Source organism: Oryctolagus cuniculus, chromosome 17, assembly GCF_964237555.1.
Source record: "Oryctolagus cuniculus chromosome 17, mOryCun1.1, whole genome shotgun sequence".
Classification (NCBI taxonomy): Eukaryota; Metazoa; Chordata; class Mammalia; order Lagomorpha; family Leporidae; genus Oryctolagus; species Oryctolagus cuniculus.
In genome coordinates this window covers 25,390,141-25,404,845 of record NC_091448.1, presented here as the reverse complement: position 1 = coordinate 25,404,845, position 14,705 = coordinate 25,390,141, and the positions used below count along the sequence as shown (strand labels likewise).

Sequence of the window (14,705 nt, the reverse complement as noted above, 5' to 3'; positions counted from 1 at the left end):
CCAGCTTTGAAGCAAATCTTTGATTTCATTATTTAACAGGTATATATCAAAGTGAAATGAATGCCTAAAGTAAGGTTTTCTGTAATGTAGGAAAATCTCATGTAACTCATGTAATAAAATATTAAGTTAAAGACAAAACCTTGAAATTATGTGCATTTTATAAACTTGTAACCCTATAGGAATAGTAGTTTGTTTTTTTTTTTTTTAATAGAGTAACCATATAATTTACTGTCTACACTATGAGATGTATGAGAGGGGCATTGTTAACAATCACTCGGACAGAAACTGGTATAAACCAGGTCTTTGCCCAGCAAGCTAGGACAAATGGCGAGCCTATAAGCCTCCTGAGACCACAGATCACGCCTATCATTCCCCTAGTTTTGTCTGTGGAATCTGGTTCATAGTAGGTGCTCAGTAAACACTTGGTGAATGTTAATAAGAGTCTGCAGAGACTGTGTGACTTGGTGTAGATTTTAAATATTCCTAAGTGATATTTGCGTTTTCTCAACTTCCTTTCATCAGCCTTGCATAAATGATCTCAGACATTAGATCTGAGTGGGTTTGATAGATTTTTTCAATTTAGTTTTCTGTGTTATAGAAATAATGCATGTTTGTTGCAAAAGAAAACTAGAAAATCTCGATAACCTCCTTCCCATCATCCCTACCTTCACTTCTAAAGAAGAAGAAAAAGAAGAAGGAAAAAGAAAGGCTGGGGCCCAAGCCGTGGCACAGCAGGTTAAGTGGGGCCTGCAGTGCTGACATCCCACGTAGGCACTAGTTTGAGTCCTGGCTGCTCCATTTCCGATCCAGCTCCCTACTAATGCACCTGGGAACACAGTGGAGGATGGCCAAGTACTTGGGCCCCTGCACCCAAGTGTGAGACCTGGAAGAAGGTCCTTGCTCCTGGCTTTAGCCTGGCCCAGCCCTGGTTGTTGTGGCCATGTGGGGAGTGAACCAGCAGATGGAAGATCTCTCTCTCTCCTTTTCTCTTTCTGTGACTCTGCCTTTCAGATAAACAAATCTTAAAAAAAAAAAAAAAAAAAAAAAAAAGTCATCTGGTATTTGGTTGGATTTTGTCTTAAGAACAGAACATAGTAGCCATGTATCCAGCCAGTTGTTGCTCTCTGACCCTTCTGGTTCATAGTTTAGTCAGTGAGCCCAGCCTCAGTTACCTCTTACAAAAGAAACTAAAACTTGTTTGACACAAACTTTGTGCTTTCTGGATAAATGTGTTTCTTGAGGGGGGTGGATTGAAGACAGCAATTACTTGAACAATGTTTCTGTGATCGAAACTGTCTTTGATTGCTGCAGCCACATTCCTTAAACATGTTACCAAATGTAGTGGGAGGAAAATGTGCATCCATGGGAACTTGTGTGAAAATCTTTATTTTTAGAAAGGGAAGTAAAAGATATTAAAATAAAAATCTGTATTACTAATTAAAATATTTTTTTCCTAACATAAATAAAGGGGAATCAGGCTTAGTACTGTGTCCCCAGACCTCTGGATCACATTGTTGGCTTGACCACATGTTGGATTGGGTTATAACAAGTTATTTTTTTTTAAAGTAAGCAAACAAAGCATTTATTAAGTTTTTGCCGGGTTACATCTATTTATAGCACCTGTGTTGGTAAGAGCTGTGGTTTTCTTGAGATGAAGAAAGGCATCGGGCATGGCTTACGAATCCGCTCCCCACACCGACATTTCCTCCACCTACTCGTTTGTCTGCAGGCAAGGAGTCTGCACTTCCTCCTGGCCCCACCCAGCTCCCAGGCATGATTTTGAGATCCTCTGGTGCAGTTAAGATGTAAACGTCTCAAGTGTGTGCTGTTACTAATTATTTTATATCCTAAAAGGAACTTCTCTGGAGTTCATGGAGAAAAAGTGTCTTGCAGGTTGTTCATTCAAAAAAAAGGTGTTTGGGATTCTTATTGCAGTCAAATGTGCACAGTCATTGACAGTGCAACACAGAATCATATTATGGGAAATGGTGATGAAGGACTCCTTGTGGAAAAAAAACTTTGTATATTTGAAATGTTCATCTTTCTCAGCCCAGGTTATTACTGAGCAATTGTGCCATGGAGGAAATAGCCAAAGATAATTTTGTACACTGAGGGTTTTTCTCCTCAATAGCAGGCATTAAATTGTTACACATTCTGTAGATTAGCCTTGAGTTAAAATGTTGGTATTAAGTCACTGATAACTAGCAGAGGCTTGTAAATATGATACATGGGATTGTTCATAAGGGCCATGCTTTGGGGCCGGTGCTGTGGCACAGTGGGTTAAAACCCTGGCCTGAAGCGCTGGCATCTCATATGGGCGCCGGCTCAAGTCCTGACTGCTCCTCTTCTGATCCAGCTCCGTGCTATGGCCTGGGAAAGCAGTAGAAGATGGCTCAAGTCCTTGGGCCCCTGCATTCATGTGGGAGACCCAAAGGAAGCTCCTGGCTCCTGGCTTTGGATCAGCGCAGCTCTGGCCGTTGCGGCCATCTGGGGAGTGAACCAGCAGATGGAAGACCTCTCTCTCAGTCTCTATCTCTCTCTGTAACTCTGCCTTTCAAATAAAATAAATCTTAAAAAAGTAAAGAAAATAGATGCTTGTAGCTATTTTATTAAAAAATAAAAAGGACCATGCTTTGCTTCTCTGAAGCTAAACAAGTGAGATGTGTTGCTGCATGAAGATGCATTGATTTCCCCTCCTGGGCTTTACCTGTTATCTGGCACTTAATGAAAAAAATCTTGCTCGAAAGTTGCAGATCTCTTGAGGGCAACAAACACTACACTCAAAATGAAACTAGGTTACTGTTTCTGCAACATGCAGTGGTTTATATCAAAAGCTGTTTTGTTCCTAACTTTGAAATTATCCTCTTTTCTTTGAAGTGGTCATATTTTAATTTGGAGTGGTTTTAAATTTTAAGAATTTCCCAAAGTGAACATAAAGATGTTTAAATATTTTCTTATTACACAAATTTATAGAAAGGTTATCTCAAGACAACATACTTCTTCAGTAAGACGAAAGGGGAACAAGTGTTGAGATTTGAGAAACTTAGATGTGTTAGGAGGGTATTCGCAATGGCTCGTGTCTCTGTATTACAGGTTTCCTTAGCTTTCAATGTATTGGGCTTCTGTGATTTAGTACTATGAGTGTTTTAATTTGGAATCACACTTATAACACAACCAAGAGAAAGTAGAACACTTTTTTTCCTTTACTGTTTTCTATTAGTACTTAAAAAATGTACCTACTTTTTTTTCCTTTGGGTTAATGTGTCTGAAATGAGGTATAGTTTAAGATTGTGGCTTTATCAGACTTTTCTTGTATATGTAATTTTTTAAAAAAGGATTTATGTAGGGGCCAGTGCTGAGGCACAGGGGGTTAAATCCACGGCCTGCAGTGCCAGCATACCATATGGGTGCTGGTTAAAGTCCCAGCTGCTCCACTTCTAATCCAGCTCCCTGCCAAGGCCTGGGAAAGCAGTAGAAGATGTCCAAGTCCTTGGGCCCCTGCACCTGCATGGGAGACCCAGAAGAAGCTCCAGGCTCCTGGTTTCAGATCGGCCGAGCTCTGGCCGTGTGGCCATTTGGGGAGTAAACCAGTGGATGGAAGACACCTCTCTATCTCTCTCCCCCTGTCTGTGTAACTCAGCCTTTCAAATAAATCTTTAAAAAGAAAATACTTGGGGAAAAAGATCACAGATGATAGGATTTTTTTTTTAAAAGGTTCACGTGTGTGTTTATTTGAAAGGCAGAGTTACAAAGAGAGAAATATCTTCCATCGATGATTCACTCCCCAAATGGCCGCAATGGCCAAGGTTGTTGCCAGCCCGAAGCCAGTAGCTTCATCCAGGTCTCCTGCTTGGGAGACAGGAGTTCAAGCACTTGGACTTCTGCTTTCTCAGGCCCATTAGCAGGGAGCTGGATTGGAAGTGGAGCAGCCAGGACTCAAACCTGTGCCTGTATGGGATGCTGGCATCAAAGGTGGAAGCTTTACCCATTATATCACAGTGCCAACCCCCATATATATATATAAATTTTTAAAAAGATTTATTTATTTGAAAGGCAGAGTTACACAGAAAAAAAGAGGTTTTCCATCTGCTGGCTCACTCCCCAATTGACTGCAATGGCCGGAGCTGGGCCAATCCAAATCCAGGAGCCAGGAGCTTCTTCTAGGTCTCCCACATGGGTGCAGGGGCCCAAGGACTTGGGCCATCTTCCACTGCTTTCCCAGGCCACAGCAGAGAGCTGGATTGGAAGTAGAGCAGCTGAGACTCAAAGTGGCTCCCATATGAGAGCTACAGCGCCGGCCCCCAATAAATATTTTTTAAAAATGGAGATCTTTCATTTACTCGTTTACTCCTCAACTGGCCACAATGGGGCTAGGCCAAAGCCAGGAGCTCAGAAATCCATCTAGGTCTCCCATGTGGGTGGCAGGGGCCCAAGTACTTGGGCCATCTTTTGCTGCTTTCCCAGGGGCGTTATCAAGAAGCTGGACCAGAAGCAGAACAGCTGGGACTCCAGTGACACTCAGATATGGGGTGCCAGCAATGCTGCTGGCAGCTTAACCCACTGTGCCACAATGGCCCCATAAGTAAATATCTTCTATTAGACTCCTGGTGCCTTCCATGTAGATGATAGTCAAAGCATGTGAATGGAGTGTGGGAATTGCACGGAAAATCTTACTGTATAAACCGATTTGATCTATAAATTTTACCTTTATGACTAGAAAAGAGTTAAAAAGCTTTTTCTCTGTTGGGGGTGGGAAGAGACATGAGCATTCACATGAGCCCATTGTTTGAGTAACAGCAGTTTTATTTATTTTTTTAAATATTTATTTATTTATTTGATATAGTGTGTGTGTGAGAGAGAGAGCGAGCGAGCGAGCTTCCATCTGTTGGTTTATTTCCAGGGCTGGTGCAGACTGAAGCCAGCAGCCTAGCACTCCATCCAGGTCTTCCACGTGGGTGGCAGGGGCCCAGATACTTGGGCTGTCTTCTGCTTCCCCAGGCATATTAGCAGGGAGCTGGATTGGAAGTGAAGCTTAGACTAGACGTGGTGCTGATTTGGAATGCCAGCATTGTGGATAGTGGCTTAACCTGCTGTGGCAGAGCACTGGCCCCCTAGCAGCAGTTTTAATAACATAGTCCCATCACTTCTAAGATGGTGATGTATTGGCTGGTTCTCGGAGATTCATTAGACAAAACACAGTGCAGTTAAAGCAACAACCCAACCCCATAGTCTCTTCTCTGTGTTCAGCTGAAAGGAGGAAGTGTTTGTTGGATCTGATTGTCAGCATCCAGGGTAGAACACTGCTGTTGGGTGATGCTTTGCTTTAAGCAGCCTGCAGAGTGAGTATTTTCACCTTCAATTTTGACATAGATGTTTTATTTCACTCAATCTATGTCTTAGGCTTTAAAAAAAAAACCCCACCATTTAAGTAAAAGTAGTAATAGAAATGGCAGGTATCTGAGACTTCATGAATTTCTTCTGTGTCCTATTCAGTGGTACGGCTTTAAATGCTTTTGGTTGAGACACAGGGTTGAATGGAGTCATCCAAGGCAGATGTCAAGTGTGATCATGTCTCCACCCCGAGACGGTGTGGTGTGTTTGGTGCTGGTTTTGGAATAGCATGTCCATTCCAGGGCTAAGGCTGTGGGCTGGCTCAGTTCCTATTGAGCATTGTATTTGTTTCAAAATTAGACTATTCACTTAACCCAGGTGTCCCAAAACTGAGATTTATAAGCTGACTTTTGAATTTAAAGAGTGAAATGGACATTGTGGTTATGCTTTATAGTCTAACCAAAATATCACAATGGGCTGTTTTGTATGTTTGGATAGTAAAAATAAAGTAAGACCTGGATGCAAATTCTTTTTTTTTTTTTTTTTAAGATTTTATTTATTTGAAGGGCAGAGTTAGAGAGGGAGAGGGGGGGAGGGAGGAAGAGATAAAGAGATCTTCCATGTACTGGTTTACCCCCCAAGATGGCTGCAGCAACCAGGGCTGGGCCAGGCTGAAGGATCCAGGAGATTGATCTGGGTCTCCCACATGGGTGCAAGGGCCCAAGGACTCAGGCCATCTTCTGCTGCTTTTCCAGGTGCATTAGGAGGGAGCTGGATTGGAAGTGGAACAGCTGGAACTTGAACCAGTGGGATACTGACATTGCAGAAAGCATCTTAACCTAGTAAGCCACAATGCCAGTGCCTGAGAGCAAATTTTTAAAACACAATTTTTTGAACCAAGAGAAAGTGACGCGGTGGGCGAGGTCGTTCGAGTGAGGGGTGAGTATGAGAGTCCTTAATGCTGACAGATTTGAAATTACCTATGTGGCAGTGAGTGACCTGATAAATTAGGAGACCAGGCACAAATAGTCAACACAAATTAGCAAACATTAAGTGTTAGTGGTGGAAACTGAACCCTTATGCCCATAGTCGAAAAAACGGAAGGCTGGAAAGGTAATAGAAGCTGCCCAGGGCATGGCAGAGCCCCAAGTAGAGCAGCCCGAGGCTGTTTCCCTCTCCGGCTCCTGCATCACTGCGCTGTGTTGTCTGGAATGTCAGTGTCATATAAAATGTCATAATTTATTTTCACATAATCTTAGTTCAGGTTACGCTTGAACTGTTAGTGTCCAGATAGCCTATTTCTCTTACTACTTGAGATATAATTTATATACCACAAAATTTAGCATTTTAAAAGGCACCATTTAGGGTTGGCATTGTGGCACAGCAGGTTAAGCCAGGTTAAGTGTTCTGTATCAGAGTGCTAGTTAGAGTCCCAGCTGCTCCACTTTGAATCCAGCTCCCTGCTAATGCACCAGGGAAAGCAACTGAAGATGACCCAGCTACCTGGGCCCCTGCTACAACATGTTGAGAGACCTAGGTAGAGTTTCAGACTCCTGGCTTCAGCCTTGCCCCTGCCCAGCCCCAGCTCTTGAAGCCATTTAGAGAGTGAACTAGAAAAAAGATCTCTCTTTCTGTTTCTCCTTCTGTTGCTCTGCCTTTCACATAAATAATCTTTAAAAGAAGGGAGGAGGCCGGTGCCGCTGCTCACTAGACTAATCCTCCGCCTTGCGGCACCAGCACACCGGGTACTAGTCCCGGTCAGGGTGCCAGATTCTGTCCCGGTTGCCCCTCTTCCAGGCCAGCTCTCTGCTGTGGCCAGGGAGTGCAGTGCAGGATGTCCCAAGTGCTTGGGCCCTGCACCCCGTGGGAGGGCAGGATGAGCACCTGGCTCCTGCCATCGGATCAGCGTGGTGCGTCAGCAGCAGTGTGCCGGCCGTGGCGGCCATTGGAGGGTGAACCAACGGCAAAAGGAAGACCTTTCTCTCTGTCTCTCTCACTGTCCACTCTGCCTGTCAAAAAAAAAAAAAGGGGGGGGGGAGGGCACAATTCAGTGGTTTTTATTATGTTTGCAAGGTTGTGTAACCATCGCAAATAACTAATTCCAGAACATTTTCATTATCCCAAAAAGAAGCCTGCAACCCATTTTAATAGTCACTCCATACTTTCCAATCCCCCAGCTCTTGTTCATTACTGATTTACTTTCAGTCTCTCTGAATTTGCTTATTCTGGACATTTTATAAATAGAATCATAAAATCACGTGTGTTTTTTGCTCCTTTCTCATAGTGCTACGTTTTGGGGGTTTATCTGTTGTACCTTGTGCCCATACTTCATTCTTTTTAAACCTATGTTCAATTCTGTGATTATACATTTTATTTATCCATGTACCAGTTGATATATATGTAGACTATTTCTACTTTTTGGCTGTTACGAGTAATGTTGCTGTGAACATTTGTACATTTTTATATGAACATACATTTTCAGTTCTCTTGATTATGTCTGGGGCTGGAAGTGCTGGATCAGATTTGCTAGCATTTTAAGGAATTCCAAACTCTTTTCCAAAGTGTACCATTTTATATTCCCACCAGTAACGTGAGGTTTCTGAACTCTTATTCTCCAGTTTATTACAGCCATTCTTGTAGGTGTAAAGTGCTGTCTTGTGGGATTTTTTAAAAAAAAGATTTATTTATTTATTTTTTGACAGGCAGAGTTAGACAATGAGAGAGAGAGACAGAGAGAAAGGTCTTCCTTTTTCCGTTGGTTCACCCCCCAAATGGCTGCTACGGCCATCGCGCTGGGCCATTCCAAAGCCAAGAGCCAGGTGCTTCCTCCTGGTCTCCCATGCGGGTGCAGGGCCCAAGCACTTGGGCCATCCATTTTAAAGATTTTATTTGAGAGAGTTACAGAAAGAGGAAGAAACAAAGAGAGATCATCCATCCCCTGGTTCACTCCCCAAATGGCCACAACAGCTAGAGCTGGGCTGATCCAAATCCAGGAACCAGGGGCTTCTTTCAGGTCTCCCATGTGGGTGCAGGGACCCAAGCACCCATATGGGATGTCCGTGCTGCAGGTGGAGGCAGAACTACGCCACAACACCGGCAGCCCCAAGATTGATTTATTTATTTGAAATGCAGAGTTACAGACAGGTTGGGGGTGGGGAATCTTCCATCCACTGGTTTACTCCCCAAATGGCTGCCACAGCTGGGGCTGGGCCAGATTGAAGCCAGGAGCCAAGAGCTTCATCTCAGTTTTCCACATGGGTAAAGAGGCCCAAGGATTTGAGCCACATTCTGCTGCTTTCCTAGGTGTATTAACAGGGAGCTGGATCGGAAGTAGAGCATCCAGGACTGGAACCAGCATCCATTTGGTATGCTGGCATTGCAGGTAGCGGCCTAACCCATTACACCACAACACTGGCGCCTATTTTGTGGTTTTGATTTGCGTTTCCCTGATGACTGTGCTGCACATCTTTTTCTATATATAAATTGCCCATTGTGTTTCTTTTTTGGGGACATATCTATTTAAAATTTTCCCCATTTTAAAAGAAATTTATTTATTTGAAAGTAATAGTTAGGGAGAGGGAGGGAGTGAGGGAAGGAAGGAGTGAGGGAATGAAAAGGAAGAGAGAGGGAGAGAGAGGAGTGAGAGAGGTTCCATCTGCTGGTTCACTCCTCAGATGGCTGCAACAGCCAGGGCTGCACCAGGCCAAAGCCAGAAGCTTCATCCAGGTCTCCATGTGGGTAGCAGGGGCCCAATGCTTGGGTCATCTTCTGCTTTTTCCAGGCCATTAGCAAGGAGTTGGATACGAATTGGCACCCATATGGGATGCCAGCGTCTCAGACAGCAGCTTTACCCACTATACCACAACATCAGCCCCCAAATTTTTCCTCATTTTTTTAAAAAAGACTTTTATGTATTTGAAAGGCAGAGTGACGGAGAAAGGGAGAGACAGAGATCTGTCTGCTGGTTCGCTCCCCAGATGGCCACTGCAGAGTTCCACACAGATGGAACTCCATCTTTTTTTTTTTTGTCTCCTATGTGGCTGCAGGGGCCCACCTACTTGGGCCATCTTCTACTGCTTTCTCAGGCACATTAGCAGGGACTGGGATTGGAAGTAGAGCATCTAGGACTCAAACCAGCACTCCATTATGGGATGCTGACCTCATAGGCAGTGGCTTAATCCACTGTACCACAATGCCAGCCTCTTACCCCTACTTTTACACTGCACTGTTTGAGTTAGAAGAGTTCTTTATATGTACTGGCTACAAGACCTTTATCAGATTTTTGATTTGCAAGTACTTTTCCCTATTCTGTTGGTTATCACTTTACTTTCTTGATGGTACCGTTTGATGCAAAACGTTTTTAATTTTGATCATTTATACTTTGATGGCTTGTGGCTATCTCACTTTTAAAACTTCCTTTTCCTGGGGCTGGCCCTGTGGCATAGCTTGTATAGCTGCCACCTGCAGCACCAGCATCCCAAATGGGCACTGATTCGTGTCCCAGCTGCTCCTCTTCTGATTCAGCTCTCTGCTATGGCCTGGGAAAGCAGTGGAAGATGGCATGGGAGACCTGATGGAAGCTCCTGGCTTCTGGCTTGGGATTGGCTCAGCTCTCTCCGTTATGGCCATTTGGGGAGTGAACCAGTGGATGGAAGACCTTTCTCTTTGTCTTTCCCTCTGTCTGTCTTGTAACTCAACCTCTCAAATAAAAATAAAATCTTAAAAAAAAAAAAAAAAGCTTCCTTTTCCTTTCCCTCATCTCCACTGCTCCATGTTTTCTGTACCAAAATATGTGCAACAAACTCTAAAAATTACACGAATCTCTAATCTTCCATCCATAATTCATAACTTTTTTAAGAAAGATGTTAAATAGAAAGAGGAAGAGAGCCAGTCCTGAGAGCCATCTGTGTGCTGGGAATTCTGCCTGTGTTGCTGGGTTAAATCTTCGCAACAAGCTTTGGGGGTGTCCAGGGGAATGCCCTTGTCTGAGGTCGTGGCACGTTGGGGCTCACACTGAGATCTTCGTGGTGCCGTCGTGCGTCCTCCCTGAAGCTCGACCAGCACGGAGTCCGTCGGGCCCGGCAGAGCTCTGTGTTTATAGCTGCAGACTTGCTCTCTTTTTATTCAGCATTTAAGGACATTACTCATTTGCTGTTCTTTCACTTAGCCATTAATTTGTTTCAGACCATGTAAATGTTAAAGATACAGAGTTACAGGGAGAGGTAGAGCCAGAGAGAAAGGTCTTCCGTTCTGCTGGTTCACTCCCCAGATGACAACAGCCAGAGCTGAGCTGATCAGAAGCCAGGAGCCAGGAGCTTCTTCTCCAGGTCTCCCACATGGGTGCAGGGGCCCAAGCACTTGGGCCATCTTCCACTGCTTTCCCAGGCCACAGCAGAGAACTGGATCAGAAGTGGAGCAGCCAGGACTCGAACCAGCGCCCATATGGGATGCTGGCTCTGCAGGCTGGGGCTTTAATCCACTGCACTACAGCGCCAGCCCCTATACCTGTTAGTTTAAGACTAGATTATTTTAAAGTGTTTAATTTCTGAAGTGCTAACATTTTTGTTAATGAGAAAACAATAGCAATTCTTTGTCCTTGGGGAGGTCAAATGAATAAATAATCATTTATTCATTTCCTGTTGATATACACATATCTAAAACATTTATGGTTTTTACTTTTGTAAAAAACAGAAATGTAATTTTTCCAAGGGACTTTCATTATCTAAATGATTTTTTCCTTCAGGTTCATAATGAACAAGTCAAGCTGACACCTTTCATAATAGGTTACATTGTAGGCAGTCGTGTGACCATTTGGATCTGTACCTGCTAAGTGCAGCTCAGCTGCAGACTCAGGTGTTACCTTTAGGAGCTTAAGAAAAGGCAGATTCTCAGGTCCTTTTTTTTTAAATTTTTTGACAGGCAGAATGGACAGTGAGAGACAGAGGCAGAGAGAAAGGTCTTCCTTTTTTTTTTTTTTTTTTTTTTTTTTTTTTTTTTTTTTGACAGGCAGAGTGGACAGTGAGAGAGAGACAGAGAGAAAGGTCTTCCTTTGCTGTTGGTTCACCCTCCAATGGCCGCCGCGGCCAGCGCGCTGCGGCCGGCGCACCGTGCTGATCCGATGGCAGGAGCCAGGAGCCAGGTGCTTTTCCTGGTCTCCCATGGGGTGCAGGGCCCTAGCACTTGGGCCATCCTCCACTGCACTCCCTGGCCACAGCAGAGAGCTGGCCTGGAAGAGGGGCAACCGGGACAGAATCCGGCGCCCCAACCGGGACTAGAACCCGGTGTGCCGGCACCGCAAGGCGGAGGATTAGCTTAGTGAGCCGCGGCGCCGGCCAGATTCTCAGGTCTTTTAAGTCTCTGATCTTCGCTTAATACTGACAGGCAACATATTAGTTAATAATGGCCAGAATACTCACATAGCCATTTTTTTTTTTTAAAGATTTATTTGTTTTATTTGAAAGTCAGAGTTAGAGAGAGAAGGAGAGGTAGAAAGAGAGAGAGAGAGAGAGAGAGAGAGATCTTCCATCTGCTGGTTCACTCCTCAATTGGCCCCAAAGGTCAGAGCTGCACCTGTCCAAAGCCAGGAGCCAGGAGCTTCTTCAGGGTACTCCCACACAAGTGCAAGAGCCCAAGGACTTCTGCTTTGCCAGGCCATAACAGAGAGCTGGATTGGAAGTGGAGCAGCTGGGACTAGAACCAGTGCCCATATGGGATGCTGGCCTGTAGGTGGCAGCTTTACCCGCTGTGCCACAGTGCCAGCCCCTCACATAACCATTTTGAAAATGGACTGTTGGGTTAAATAATTGTATTCCATAAGACAACCTTTGGTCTAGGCTAGACTGAGACCCTCTAAGATTATGTATTTTGTAGCCACATTCTTCTGTTTCTTTCTTTCTTTTTTTTTTTTTTTTTTTTTTTAAGAGTACTGAATTTTATTTGAGCCAGAACTTTGTCAGATTTTATTGGGAAAGATTACCCTCCTTTCAAAATTAGCCCTTTTGTTTAATTCTCCTATGTGTAGGTGACATTAGTGCATGGAATTGAATAATGGGAAACATTTTAGAAGTACATTGTGAGCACGCAGGTCAGCAGTAACGCTTGTTCAGAGTTTGTTTTTTTCTTTAGTCCTAGAGGGGTTGCTGGTGAAAGTCAGGGTTGCTCACACTGACTGCGATGAGTGATACAGGTGTGCACTGTGTATCGTCTTCTTGGAACTGTGGAAGCTGCTGCTGTTTAAAGGTAGCTAGGTAGTACCTAGGAGGATATTGTTGAAGAGTCACAGTCTCATTAAAATGAATGTGTAAAAAACCAACTGTAGTAAAATTTTGTTTTTATAAAATATTTGTCTGAAATTGAAGGTGACAGGCATTTCTGTTTATAAAATAATTGTTGACATTAAATTTTTGTTAGATAAGATTACATTAAAATTGGTTCTGTTTTTCAGCCATATGAAATACAGGCATCTGAGACTACTTGATAATGCTTATCCAAAATATGACCCAGGCATGTATGTCATTTGAGGTTTTTGGGTTGTAAAGTTGACTTTTAGGAATTGATGTTGGTTGCTTTTCTAGTGTGTTCAGGTTGCTGTTGTGAGGCCATTTGGGAAGCAAAGGCGTTTATAAGTGTGCTGCTGACCCTGTGATAGAGAACCCTTCACACTGTAAATTTTGGTTCTGTAACTTCTGCTTTACATACCAAATTCAAAGTCCGCAAATCTCGTTAAGTTGTACCCATTTGAAGGCCTAATCATTTTGTTAAAAGATGAACTAAAATGTTATTTAAATTTTGAGTCTAAATACTTTGAAAAAAGGAGTTACAGTGAAATACATCCTGCAGGCGGATCAGATTTGAACACTGACAGGTATCTATGTGAAATTAATCTATCACTGCAGACATTCTGAAGAAAGGTGTGGCTTTCACTAACTAAGGAAGAAATATAGACTAGTCTGGGATTTTACTTTTCTTACTTTATGTCATTTTGTTGTTGTTGTTCAAAACTTAAGTGCCTTTTTTGAGATAATTATCATTAACTCAGTAGAAGGCAGTGTGGTAAACTGGGATTTCGGATTTAGAAAACCAGAATTCTAGCGCTTGCTCTGTCTTACCAGCAGTGGTTATAGGAAAGTTGTTGAACTGAGCTTCAGCGGTAGAATAGGAAGCCCCCGAGGGCAGTGATGCTTACATCAGTAAACTGTGTGGTTTGTTCCATCCTCTTCATGCAGTGCTGCTTGCGTGCAGAGAGCTTGCCTCCTGCCTGCTCCGTGTGTCTGGCATCTGCTTGTCCTTCAAGACCAATCTGACTGTGTCGTCTCTGAAACCTCCACTGACACATTCACCACCCTTTGGTGCACCAGTTAATCACCTGTACAGCCTGTGTATTGGTGAGTGTGCTTTTTTAACAAATACCTATAATAATAGCTCTTCCTGTGGCTACGTACTTTCATAGGCATGTATACCAGTAACAGTCTTTGAGGTAGATACTATCATTATCTCCATTTTATAGCTGCCGAAAATGACACAGAGAGGTTAATTTGCTCAAGGTCACCCAAGCCAGTAGGCATTAGAACCAGATTATTTTGTTTTTGTTTTTGTTTGTTTGTTCATTTATTTATTTGAGAGGTAGAGTTAACGGAGAGAGATAGAGGTCTTCTGTCCACTCCCCAAATGACCACAATGTCTAGAGGTAGGCCTTTCTGAAGCCAGGAGCCTGGAGCTTCTTCTAGGTCTCCCACACGGGTGCAGGGGCCCAAGCATTTGGGCTGTCTTCTACTGATTTCCCAGGCCATTAAGCAGAGAGCTAGATCAGAAGAGGAGCAACCAGAACATGAACTGGCGCCCATTCGGGATGCCGGCACCACAGGTGGAGGCTTAGCCCACTATACCACAGTGCTGGCCCAGAACCAGATTTTTAAAAAACAAACAAAAATTTGTTTTATTTAAAAGGTAGTTACAGAGACAGATCTTCCTTCTACTGATTGACTCCCCGCATGGCCACAACAGTTGGGACTGGGCAAAGCTGAAGCCAGGATCCCAGAACTCAGAGTCTCCCACGAGGGTAGCAGAGCTCAAGCTCTTGGGCCATCATTCTCTGCCTTCCCAGACACAGGGAGCTGGATAGGAAGCAGAGCAGCCAGACTCAACTACTCTCCAGTTTGGTGTGCTGGCATTTCAGGCAGCAGCTTAACTCGGCAACGCCATGACAAAGACCCTAGAACCACATTTTTAATGTGGGCAATGTGGCCTCAGAGTTTGTGTTTATACTACTCGACTGGTAGATTTTTGAGCACCTTGATGGAGCCAGCTCCTACATACCCACCACACAGTATGCACTTAATAAATGTTTTAAAATGTGTCGTAAACATGCATTACAT

General features: G+C 43.7%; 1 protein-coding gene across 3 annotated transcripts in view; it reads left to right on the top strand.

The window, feature by feature from the left end:
* Window positions 1-14,705, top strand: part of ZNF652 (zinc finger protein 652) — a 65,176-nt gene that overhangs the window by 23,347 nt on the left and 27,124 nt on the right. For 2 of the 3 annotated variants that reach the window (XM_070060829.1, XM_051824872.2), the window contains exon 2: window positions 13,557-13,715. The exons of the other annotated variant lie outside the window; for it this stretch is intronic. The gene's annotated coding sequence lies outside the window, so the exon portion shown is untranslated. The remainder of the gene's footprint in view (window positions 1-13,556; window positions 13,716-14,705) is intronic. 3 annotated transcript variants of the gene reach the window in all.